Below are 13,419 nucleotides of genomic sequence, written 5' to 3'. Positions count from 1 at the left end.
CATGTTAGCTTTGCTTTCTGGACTTAATTTTAAGGTACCTCCTTATATACCTGCTTCCATGAACTCCCAGGCCAAGGAAGAGAGGATTGGAGAGCTGAGCACTGGCAGTTACTTTATTCCAGAAGTGACCAACATTACTTCTCATATTCCTTTGCTAGAACTAACTATATGGTCACTCCTAATTTCATTGGGATGGGAAGAGGAGAGCCAGATATTGATCAATATTAGCAATATTGATCATATCCAGTATTGACTTATTTCCTTAACTGTGAAATATGGAACATTACTCATGGTGTGTGTGTGTGTGTGTGTGTGTGTGTGTGTGTGTGTGTAATTACAGCAAGGAGTGTAATGAATGATTTTTATTAAAAACAAAGGATTTTCCTCCTATTCATTGATGGACCCATTTGTTTAGACTTCCTTGGACCATGCTTAGGTTTTATGGAACAGATTGTACTTTGACTAAGGTCACTGTGCAGTCAACCTTTACAGACAGGATTATATTGAGCTTTTAAACTGTAGCTGTAACCAACTTGCAATAATGATAAACATTGCCGAAGAATTACTTTGTCCAGTTGTGATGAGAGTTGGTGACATTAAATGCAGTTAATGGTTACTCAGGTTGGAAAGGGGTTATTTGATTTGCCAGAGAAGGCAACATTAGAAGCAGTGCATTCTTCAACTCATTCTGCTAGAATCTGCAAAGAAAAGAGAGTGTGGCTTTAGTATAATGAATGCATTATCTTTATTTCATTTTATTTATGTATTTATTTATTTTTAGAGAGTGAGAGAGCACAAGCAGGGGAGAGGGACAGAGGGAGTAGAGGGAGAATCTTAAGCAGGCTGCATGCTCAGCACAAAGCCCAACGCAGGGCTCAATCCCACAACCCTGGGATCATGACCTGAACCGAAATCAAAAGTTGGATGCTCAACCAACTGAGCCACCCAGGTGCGCCACCCCATTATCTTTTTAAACAAAGTAGAATATTTGGAGCTAATAGGTGTTTAGCAACAGTAACAGAAGTTTGTATCTTATTTACCTTTTGGGGGTAAGATGAAAGCAAGGGTGTGTTTCACCTTGAGGGGCAAATATTTTACCATTTGGATAGAACAGCTTCCTGTCATCCTCAGAAGGTAACCAAGTAATTTCTTTTAAATACCATCATGAAATCATGAATTTAAGCATATTTGCTGAGTTTGATCTATTGCAATTCCTAGTCTTTTTGAAGCCTCAAATTGTCTCACCCTTGTCTAATGGAAATCTCTTCAGTTTTACTCCTGAGTACTTTTGACCTAACTGTAGTCAATATTTGATAGCGTCCTTGGTATGTGGCATGTCAAGATGTTCTAGGTACATTTTGTACACATCCTGCCCCTATCTACTTCTCCATCTACTTCTTGTTTTCTAAACACTAGGTATGTTTTCTATGCACAAGCTACTGGCTTGGTCATTATTATAGGCCTAAATAGACAGTGCTGTTTTATGTGAATTTAGAATTTTTACTTCTAGTACTCAAGTATTAATTTGGGGCTATCAAATTTCATGTCAAAACAAAGACATTTAAAATGGTCCCAATATGCCTGGGTGGCTCAGTTGGTTCAACTTCGGTTCAGGTCATGATCTCATAGTTTGTGAGTTTCAGCTCCTGCATCAGGCTCTGTGCTGAAAGCTCAGAGCCTGGAGCCTACTTAGGATTCTGTGTCTCCCTCTCTCTCTCTTTCTGCCCCTCCCCTGCCCATGCTGTGTCTCTGTCTGTCTGTCTGGCTGTCTCTCCTCTCTCTCTCTCTCTCTGTCTCTCAAGAATAAATAAACATTTAAAATAATTAAAATGGTCCCAATATATGTGGTGTCTGTCAGAAGTTCTAATATTTTTAAAGAACTACATTTCAGCCATGGAAGAATATCATCTTTTAGCTATGAACTATAATGTATACATTTAAAATGTTTCTGATCTTAGTATTTCTTTGGCTTAATACCGTGGGCAAAGTCTTTGTTCATAGTTTATATTTGGCTCCCTTTTGTCTACTGATGATATAATCTGCCACAAGTTACTGTGTTTATAGACTCTTATGCATAGAGTTCTACCTTTATTTTTTAGCATGATTGCTTCCTCTTGATCACCATTCACCAATGTGTATCCGCTGCAGTAATTTCCTCAGAAGTTGGCATATACATTATATTATTTATATATTTCTTTAAAAATTCCAAAATTATTTTTTACACAAGATGAACATTAGGAAAATTTCATCATTTTACTGCATATAGTCCATTTCATAGTTGGTTTACATGGTTAATTGCACTTCTAGAGACTGCACCACAAAGTATTGTTTGGCAATAAAACATAACATCGGCTTGCTCAAAAAATCCTTTTTAGGCAGAGCCTCATCTGTGAGGATTTCTTTTCCTTAATACGATCAGGGAAAAAAATGCCCCTACTTAGCTGTGTAGGAGGAAAGAGGAAGTGTAGGATCTAAAGTTTGTGTGTGTGTGTGTGTGTGTGTGTGTGTGTGTGTGTGTGTGTTTAAGAAACTTTGTTATGTGTAACTTTGGACTGCCCTTGTTGACAAGAATGCCAGGACCAGTTTGAGTGACTCTGACAACTAACTGTTTCATTTTTTCAGAAGATGGTGTTCTGTTCATCTGAAATGAATCACCTGGACAGAACCTTTCTGATACATAGAGATCTTCCATTCCACTTGTTTACTTATCCTGTTTCTTACTGTTTGGAGTCTTCTAGAGGCTCTAGGAATAACCAGAGGCCCATGAGATTAGATGTATTATTGGATCACAGTTATTTGCAAATGATACACAAGTATACTGCCTCATTATTTTTTTAAAGAAATTAGGGCAGTATTTGAAAAGCAAGTCTAACCAGATTTAGTAATAAAGGAAAATACTATTTCACATATCCAGCCATTAGAGATAGGGTAGATTGTTGGCTTGACTTTGTCCAGTGCTTGCAGCATCTTATCTCTGCAATTCCCTTAGCTCTGCCATCTTCTCTATGCCAGCTTTATTCTTTTTTTTTTTTCAGTACAGTTGACTCACAAAGTTACATTAGTTTCAGATGTTCAACACAGGCATTCAATAAGTTTATACTATGCTCACCACAAGTGTACTTATGACCTGCCACTGTACCACACTATTACAGTATCACTGACTACATCCCCTATGCTGTACCTTTAATTCCTATGCCTTATTTCATAACTGGAAGCCTGTACCTCCCAATCCCCTTCACCCATTTTGCCCATCCCTCCACCCACCTCCCCTCTGGCCACCATCCGTTCCCTGTATTTTTAAGTGTGATGATTCTGCTTTTTATTTGTTCATTTATTCATTTGTTTTGTTTTTTAGATTCCACATATAAGTGAAATAAATCGTATAGTGTTTTTCTCTGTCTGACTTATTTCACTTAGCATAATACCCTCTACGTCCATCCATACTGTCACAAATGGCAAGATCTCATTTTTTACAGATGAGTAATATTCTATCACACACACACACACACACGCACACACACACACACACACTCCACATCTTCTTTATCCGCTTATCTATCCATGGACACTGAGGTTGCTATCATATCTTGGCTATTGTAAATAATGCTGCAATAAACATAGGGGTGCACATACCTTTTGGAATTTTCATTTTCTTTGGGTAAATACCCAGTAATAGAATTCCTAGATTGTGGGGTGGGTGGCTCAGTCAATTAAGCATCCGACTCTTGATTTTGGCTAATGTCATGATCTCATGGTTGTGAGGTCAAACCCCATGTTAGGCTCTGTGCTGTACGTGGAGCCCACTTGGAATTTTCCCTCTCCCTCTCTCTCTCTCTGCCCCTCCACCACTCGCATGTGCACTCTCTCTCTCTCCTTTTAAATAAACATTGGAAAAAAAGAATTACTAGATTGCATGATATTTCTATCTTTAATTTTTTGGGGAACCTCTGCACTGTTTTTCCATAGTGGTTGCCCCAGTTGACATTCCCACCAACAGTGCACAATGGTTCCTTTTTCTTTACCTCCTTGCCAATACTTGTTATTTCTTGTCTTTTTGATTCTAGCTATTCTGACAGGTGTAAGGTGATATCTCATGGTATTGATTTGCATTAGGATATTCTATGCTTATGTATTGGAGAAATTAATATTGTTAAAATGTCCATATTACCCAAAGCAATCTAAAGATTCAATGCAATCTCTATCAAAATATGAATAGCAGTTTTCACAGAAGTAGAACAAATAATCCTAAAATTTCTATGGAACCACAGAAGACCTCAAATAACCAAAGCAAGCCTGCGAAAGAAGAACAAAGCCGGAGGTATCACAATCCTAAATTTCAAGATATATTGCAAAGCTGTAATAATCATAGCAGTATGCTCCTGGCACAAAAATCGACACCTAGATCAATGTAACAGAATAGAGAGCTCAGAAATCCACGCTTATATGGCCAGTTAATCTACAACAAAGGAGGCAAGAATATAATGGGGAAAAGTCAGTTTCTTCAAAAAGCAGTGAGGGAAAACTAGACAGCTCCATGCAAAAGAATGTAACTGGAACACTTTCTTACACCATACACAAAAATAAACTCAAAATAGATTACAGACCTAACTGTGAGACCTGAAACCATAAAACGCATAGAAGAGAACATAGGTAGTAATTTCTTTGACATTAGCCTTAGCAACATTTTTCTAGATATGTCTCCTAAGGCAAGGGAAACAAAAGCAAAAATAAACTATTGAGACCTTAACAAAATAAAAGGCTTTTGAACAGCAAAGGAAACCATCAACAAATGAAAAGGCAACCTACTGAAGGAGATAGATTGCTGGTAAGGAACATCTACTAGCAATCACTGGTAAGGAGCATGGGATTACCATGGTTGCCTTAAATTTAACACCACAGGGGTTGGGCTCAATCTCTAAAATCACATAGCTCTTATATGCTGAGGAAGGGATATTGAGGAGAAAACCACACTATCTTTTGCATTATGCCTTAGAGTATATTTGTGTATTTATTGTAATTGGTTTGGCTGTAGAATTTGAGTAAAATAATGACCAATTACGGTCGGAATAAGAAAAAAGGAGGGAAAAAGCCAATATGATATAATGTATCCAAAGATGTGTGATTTGATTATAAAAGTCTTTCAAGACATTCCTCTGATTTTTATTAATTTTTAAAATTTTTGCTGACTGTGAATTATAGGAGCAACCTAATGTCATCCCTTTGTACTTCCAGATGATCTCAGTGAAAAACCACTTTCTGTGCAATATGATTAAACTTGCCCTTCACAGCTGTCATCTGAATTGAGCTTTTTGTTCTAGTTTTTCTTCTTTGGCTTCTTCTCGAAAAACCTGTCTTATAGGTTAAAGAGTGTCCTTCTGGGCTTTAACACCACCACCCATATTATTGTAGATGCAAGCCTGGAATGTTGTCTACTCTTCCCTCCAACTTTCCAGAGCTTTCCTGTTTCTCAAAACCCAGCTGAAATACTATGTCTATGAAGCCTTTCAGTAACCAGCCTAGACCCAAGAGTCTTCTCTCTTTTTTCTCTGAAGACATAAGTATTATTTTGTCTTCAGTTCATTTATTGGTCAAATTATCTGCTGCCTTTTGAGACTTCTCTTCTATGTCTTTGAGCTATTATTAACATCTATTATTTATTTTTTTAATGTTTATTTATTTATGAGAGAGGGACAGAGTGCGAGTGGGGGAGGGGCACAGAGAGAAGGAGACACAGAATCCAAAGCAGACTCCAGGCTCTGAGCTGTCAGCACAGAGCCCGATGCAGGGTTCAACCCAATAACCTGATCATGACCTGAGCCAAAGTCAGATGCTTAACCGATTGAGCCACCCAGGCGCCCCAACATTTTCTATTATTGATTATGACTTTTTTGAAAATAGAAACCCTTGATACCTTAATGAGTTGCATGAAAATTGTTTTTCATGTTGTCATGTTGGAAAGGGAAGTTTAGATAAACTCTCATTCTGGACCTAAAAATAACTCACATTTATTAAGTTTGGCTATATGACAAGTGCTTTATGGGTATTATCTCAGTTTTTCCTCACATACAAATATAAAAACTCCATGTAGTAGTTTAGACAAAAACCTATCTCTAAATAGTTGAAGTAAGAAAGGGAATATAGTGGTGCCCTAACAGAAAATAACCTTTAAACTCATGGTATGTCGAAAGACATCCATCTCTCACTCTGGTTTTCTGTCACTTGGCTTTACTTTTCTCTTAGTTGATTTTTTTTTTTTTTAGGTTTGAAAGATTCTAAATAACCTCAATCATGGTGGTGGTGAGGGAGATCTAGCAATTGTTGTGGTGATGGGGATCCCCACATAGCTTCCCATAACTGGTCGAGGATTACTCAGGCCTGAACAGTCATCCCTAAAGTACAGCTAGAGGAGGTGTGGGTCAGACCCACTTGAACCATGAAGTGTGAGAATAGGGACAGCATGTTTTTTTTTCAATGAGATCCTGAGTAGACAATTACTCTGGTAAGTATTATTTCTAATTTGCAGATAAAACCTGGGTTTAGAGATTAAGTAATTTGCCTAAGAATACCCAGATAGGAAGACTGTGCCCAGCATAAACTCCAGAATTTATGCTAATTACTTTGCTATATTTCAGTATTTTTATTAAACTGTGTTTGAATAGCAGTTCTCAAAATAAAAATAGCATCTACTGAATAGACCTTATTTTATGTATCTTAAGTAGCAGTCCTCTTAAGATACTCAGTGCCCACCCTTCCTCATATAATCTCATCTTTTCCTTCCCTTTCCCTTTCCCTTTCCCTTTCCCTTTCCCTTTCCCTTTCCCTTTCCCTTTCCCTTTCCCACCAAATCAGGAACCATTATCTGGAATTATTGCATAATGGTTGAGTGGCTGGATTCGCTTTCCTAAGGCTGTATTTCAGTTATCATGTTTTCTTACTCAGATCTTTGTACGGCAATACTTTGATAGCTCTTTGTGGTTGTAAAGGTGCTGCATGTGACAAAGAAATTTCAGATGACGGCCATGGAAGATACTCACAGAAGAGAAGTAGGTTGGCCACAGACCGCTCCCTCCATTCTCTGTGGAGGTGACTGGATATAAGGTGGAGATTCATGAGTATGTTAGTCCAAGATCTGTCAACGGAAAAATGCTTGGGGAAGTAAACAAGGGCAGACTGAGCTGTGGATGTGGAAGCCCTGATGCTTAGAGCTCCTTAGATGATGAAAGTGTTTGGGTCCTGTTATCTCTGGCTCCTTCCAAAATCTAGGGCCTGCCCTGATCTTGCTTGGGCCTGCCTGCGGCAGTCTTGTTCTTCAGGTTCTTCCTGCCCTTTCAGTACTTAGGAGAGACCACCTACTGATTCACTGCAACTCCAAGCCTTCCTTTTCATCTCTTTGTGACCCAAGAATTTCAGATATCAAAAATGAGTTTTCTATAATTTTGGTCTGTATTTTAGGTGCTCTTTAATTTTTTATATTTTAACATACAGACATACGTTTTGTTGTAGCAACCCCTTTCCTGGCATTCTGGAATGTATTCCTTGTTTTACTTCTTTCTCTGCTAATGACTTTTTTAACTTTGAAGTACTTAGATCACAGCTTCTTTATTAATAAGTTTTAATGACTTTGTTTTCTCCATCTCATATAACAAAGTACATTACAGGTGTTGCTCAACAATGTATTTATTTAATTTGACTTGGTACTCAGAGATGGGGTGAACTGTCTGTGACATTAATATGAAGACCAGGGTTTTCATCTTATTAATAGAGGTGGCCTGAATACTGTTTTACTCTACACTTTCAGTTTGGGCTGAGAGCTATAGGATGAACAAAGTATACCAGCCTAATCCACAGATTGGTATGTAGTTCTTACCATCTTTGTCTCTTCTGTCTTTAATATATCACCTGAGAGGTTAATTTAGGATTACTTTTTGTTCATTGAATATATAATTTGGTGTATTATTAGTTTTTTTTTTTTTTTTGCTTCTAGTCAGAAATAATGGCTTTGTGTTGTAAAAAGCATTAAAATATTATGCTGTATCTTATCGAAACTAGGTCAGTTATTTTATAGTTTACATTTGAGCCATGATGGTACTATGGCTGGAAAGGAAAACAAGTCTTCTTATATAGAAACATGGCCAATTAACAGTGAAAAATGCATTTTTAGATAGCCCTCCTAATAATAGTTCATGGTCCATATTGAAGGTATTTGATCTGTTCATTTACTGATTTTTCATTGGTAAAGTATAACTTCATCTTCAGGCCGTGGACATCAGCATAGGAGTACATCTAGTTTAATTTTTAATGTTAAAAACCACAAAGGCTTTTCTAAATTAGCAGGGGCATTTACACAGTAAACTAGTGAAAAATGTTATGAGCTTTCGTCAGCTGTTTGGGTTTTAGCGGCCACTTTGGGGCTTTTACACTTCTTTCTCTTTCCCACCCAATCTCCAGGAGGCAAACAAAGAAATATAATTTGCATCAGCTATAGAAATGCCTCTGAGATCACTGCTCTAAGTGTGCTGGGGATTTGGAGTAGAAATCCTGAAAAAGAGAAAAAGGCAAGGGTAAAAGCTCTGTTGACAAGGGAGTTTCATAGGCATGCAGTGAGAGCACAACACTGGATGTGTGAATACAAATTTTGCAAGCTTTCTCTTCTCTTGTGAAAAAAGTCTAGGAGTGTGGTGGTTCCGTCTGGTTAAAGAATTGGAGACAGTGACAGCTGGATAGCTTAGTTTTTCTTTCCAATGCAGATACTTCCCTGTTGGTGTGTTTAACACCTTTATTCCTTCTTGTCCTGCTACTCCTCTCATGTGGCACCACTGGGTGAGGGGAAGGTAGGTGGCTCCCTCTGTACACGATGCTGAGCAGTGCTCCATCATTTGGCCAGTCCATGGGGCTGGAAGGGAAGGGCTTTTGAATTTTCACTCTGATGCAGAGCATTAGCACATTCACCCTCTGCTGGCATCAGGTCAAGGAACCCAAGTTAGCTTGTGAACCAGTTTTTCTCTGGAGTAAATATAATACATGTATTTGGCTAGGAGGTCATCTGTTAAAGGTTGATTTTATTTTTTCAGTAGGATCAGGTATTTGTTCAAATTTAGAAAGCATCTAAGTAAAGGCAATGTAGACATTTAATCAAAGCAAAATCTATTCTAAAAAAATACGAAGATCTCATTACAGATTCACAGTCTGTGTATTTGTGTGCTCAAGGATAATAATAATACTGGGATACATTTCAGAGAAAAGAGATGAGTAAAAATAAGAAAAAAAATTAATGGATTTGAGCCCAAGTAAATGAAACTCTATTATTTAATTATAGTATCTGACTGTGAATATAAATGGGAGATGTAGAGCGAGTACTTTTTCTGCAGTTTGGATCATAGAAAATTTCATGGCTAAAAGGAGAAGTCTGATACTCTGAGCTACATGCCAGAGGTTTGATCCTTCATAAAATGAATCAGGGAGTATAAAATATATTTTAGGGTTGAGGACAGTTCCTTTTGCACACAATTAAGTGTCTTTACGACTAAAGTGAGTAAAAACTGCATAATGTGGAAAATACGGCAGTGTCCTTGAAATTTGCCACTTTGTAGAACTGAATAGATAGAATAAGACTTACTGATACACGATGGAAAAGGACCTACTAACTCTTACACTTTCATGTTTGGAACCTCTTGTGGGGAGTGTCTGCAGTAATATCAGTGGTTGGGCCATTTATTTGTTACCAATTGCTATTTTTGGCATGCACGTAAGTTTAAACCCCAGTGTCCTGGTTAAATTCCAGTGTAGATGAGTGATGATATTCCATCTGCCATGTTCTCATTTTGCATTTCTTAAGGAAATGAGGCATAACTGCATTCCCAAGCAGACTTTTGAGATATACTTTAGGTAAAAATCTAATATTTTTATTCTTCATTTTGTAGTTCCATATCATTAGACCTTAGTTCTAGGTTCGACATTATCACTGACACACATGTGACCTTGTGTAACTTAACTTCATCTCTCTGAAATGTGTTTTGTGTAAAATAAATAATAGTCTAGGTAATTGTTAAGCCTACTCACAAGTTTAATAGACTATGAATTGTTGATGGTTTACATCCTCGATAAATACAATGAGAGAAAATTTTGTCCAGACTTCAAAATTTTTCAAGTTTCTATTCATTTTAATGCATTAGAAAACACATTCTCTTAGAGATTATCTTTAAAAGTTGTCCATCCAAAAGATTATATACATCAAATGCCAGAAATCTTGATGTTTCAAATTAGAGTCAGGTTCTCCACTCCTCACCCCAGCTAATCTCAATTCATTTCTCAGTTATCTTTTTAGTGGAGGTATGAATATATGCGCAATTTAGGTGGAGGGAAACAGGAGAGCTTGGGAAGAAAACAAAACAGTATCTCATATAGCTACATTTATTCTGAAGTTTTTATTTTTGATTTGTCAATCTCACATATTTGTAGAAAATTTTAGTAGGGCATGATTCATGACATACTTCATTCAAAGTGGTAAAATGATGACACTATCAGACTATGATAAATTATGTATATATTGTCATACCTAAAGCAATAACTAAGAAAGCTATACAAAGAGACTCTCAAAAATACTGCATATAAATCAAAATTGAATTATAAAAAATATTGAGAGCAGAAAAAAAGAAAAGAGAAATGAAAAATAGGGAAAAGCAGAAAACAAAAAATGAAATTTCAGACTTCAGCCCTAGCATATCGATAATTATATTAAACATAAATGGTCTAAATATAGCAATTAAAAGATTCTCAGGGTGTATTAAAAATCAGACCTAACTATATGCTGTTTATAAGAAATTCTCTTCAAATATAATGATATAGGCATGTTGAAAGTAAAAGGACAGATAAAGATGTATAATGAAAATATTAATTAAAAAGGCAGGAGTTGCTATATTAATATCTGATACAGTAGACTTCAGAGAAAAGAAAAATTTACCAGTAGAAGAGAAGGCTATTACATAATGATAAAAGAATTGGTCCATCAAAAAGACATGGCAATCCTAAATATGCATGCACTAAATTATTGAACTGTAAAATACATGAAGTAAAAGTTGACAGATTTGAAAAGAGAAATAAACTCACATATAGTTGAATATTTCAACACCACTACCTCATCAATTGATAGAAAACTAGACAAAATCAACAAGGATATAGAAATCTCAACATCAGATTCTAATTGCTATTCACAAAACTGCACCAATCAGCAGCAAAATACATATTCTTTTCATGTGACTATGGAATAAATACCAATAATGACCATATCCTGGATCAGAAACAAATCTCAACAAATTTAAGAAGAATTAAAGTCACATGGAATGTATTCTTTGACCACCATGGAATCATATTAGAAGTGAATAACAGAGGAGCGCCTGGGTGGCACAGTTGGTTGAGTGACCAAATCTTGATTTAGGCTTGGGTCATGGTCCCAGCATCATGGGATCAAGTACCATGTCAGGCTTTGCACTGAGCATGGAGCCCCATTAAGATTCTTTCTCCCTCTCCCCCTCCCTCTGCCTCTGTCCCCAACTCCTGCTTTCTCTTTCTCTAAACTAAAAAAAAAAAAGGGGGGGGGGGAGGAGTGAATAACAGAAAGATAACACAAAAGTCTCTGAACACTTGGAAATTCAGCAACATTCTGAATTATAAATAATAATCCACGAATCACAAAGGCAGTCTCAGAGGACATAAATAATACATTGAACTGAATGAAAATAAAAATCCAACATCAAAATTTGTGGGTCAGAGATAAAGAAGTGCTGAGAGGGATCTTTACAGCCCTAAATTCATACATTACTCATTTGAGATTTTTCCTTTTTTCTAATCTAACCTCCCATTTCAAGAATCTAGAAAAGGAAGAGCTGTATACACCCAAAGAAAGCAGAAGAGAAATAATAAGAACAAATGCCAAGAAAATTGAAAGCAGAACAATTAATGAAAAAATATGATTATTTGGAAATTTTGATGATATTGATAAATCCCTGCAAGACTGACAAAAAATAAAGAGAAAATACACAAATTACCAATATCAGGAATGAAAAAGTGTATGACTGCAGACCCTGCATACATCAAAATGATAATATGAAGATAGCACAAACAACTCTATACATATATATTTGACAACTTAGATGAAATGGACCAATTCCTTAGAAAACACAAACTACCACAACTCACTTAATATTAAATAGATAATTCGAGTATCCCCATAATTAATAAAGACATTGCACAGACAATTTTAAAACTTTCAAAAAGGCATATTTGGTCCCAGATGTATTCACTAGAAAGTTCTAACAGACACTTAGAGTAGAGAAGTAACACCAATTTTACAGTGTCTTCCAGAAAACATTTATTTTATGGTAGTATTATCTAGATACCCAAGAAGTACAGTAAAAACAAACACACACACACACACAAATATCCCTTAAGAACACAGACACAAAAATCCTTAACAAAACATTAGCAAATAGAATTCAGCAATATATAAAATGGCATATATTTCATGATCACTGGGGTTTTATTCCAGGGATGCGAGGCTGGTTAGTACTTGAAAAACTATTAGTGTGATTCACCATATAACAAGCTAAAGAAGAAATGTCATATGATTCTATCAATTCATACAGAAAAAAAGCATTTGACAAAATTTATCACCCATTCATGATAAAAACTCTCAGAAAAATAGGAACAGGGAACTTCTTCAATTTGATATAGATCATTTATAAAAAGATGCAAAACAATCTACAACTAACTTTGCCTTTCATGATGAAAGACTGAATTCTTTCCCCTTAGATCAGGAGCTAGGTCAAGAATGTCTTACCACTCTGAATATAGTCCTAGAATTTCTAGCCAGTTGAAAAAAAAATTAAAAAAAAATTAAAAAAATTAAAAGCATAGATATCAGAAAGAAAGAAATAAAACTTTTCCTATTTTCAGGTGATATTTTTGTTTATGTAGAAAATCCCAAGGAACTTAAAAAATACACTTGTCAATCTAATAAGTGAATTCACCAAAGTAGTGGGATATAATATAAACATACAAAAATCAATTATTTTCTTTTATAATAGCAATGAACCTGGACACCAAAATTAAAAATACAATATCATTTACGATTACTCAAAAAAATTACTTAGGTGTAAATCTAACAAAACATGTATAAGACTTATCTGCTGAAATCTAGGAATATCTAAAAATAGATATACCATGTTCATGGATTGGAAGACTCACCATTACAAAGATGACAGTTCCCCCAAACTGACATAGAGTTTAACATAATCCCTATCAAATTTTCAGAAAGATTTTTTTGTACATGTAGACAAAATTATCTTAAAAATTATATGAAAAGGCAAAGGAATCAGAGTATAATGAATTTGAATTAGAAAAATAAAGTGACAAGGATTAACT

General features: G+C 35.9%; 1 protein-coding gene across 25 annotated transcripts in view; it reads left to right on the top strand.

Moving 5' to 3' along the window:
* The window catches only part of SOX5 (SRY-box transcription factor 5), a 1,008,244-nt gene that overhangs the window by 131,510 nt on the left and 863,315 nt on the right, over positions 1-13,419 (top strand). Inside the window, exon 2 of one of the 25 annotated variants that reach the window (XM_053225988.1) lies at positions 782-949. The exons of the other annotated variants lie outside the window; for them this stretch is intronic. The gene's annotated coding sequence lies outside the window, so the exon portion shown is untranslated. The remainder of the gene's footprint in view (positions 1-781; positions 950-13,419) is intronic. 25 annotated transcript variants of the gene reach the window in all.

Source organism: Acinonyx jubatus, chromosome B4 (genome assembly GCF_027475565.1).
Source record: "Acinonyx jubatus isolate Ajub_Pintada_27869175 chromosome B4, VMU_Ajub_asm_v1.0, whole genome shotgun sequence".
Classification (NCBI taxonomy): domain Eukaryota; kingdom Metazoa; phylum Chordata; class Mammalia; order Carnivora; family Felidae; genus Acinonyx; species Acinonyx jubatus.
Note: the sequence above shows the minus strand (reverse complement) of the source record. Positions and strands in the feature narration are given on the sequence as shown.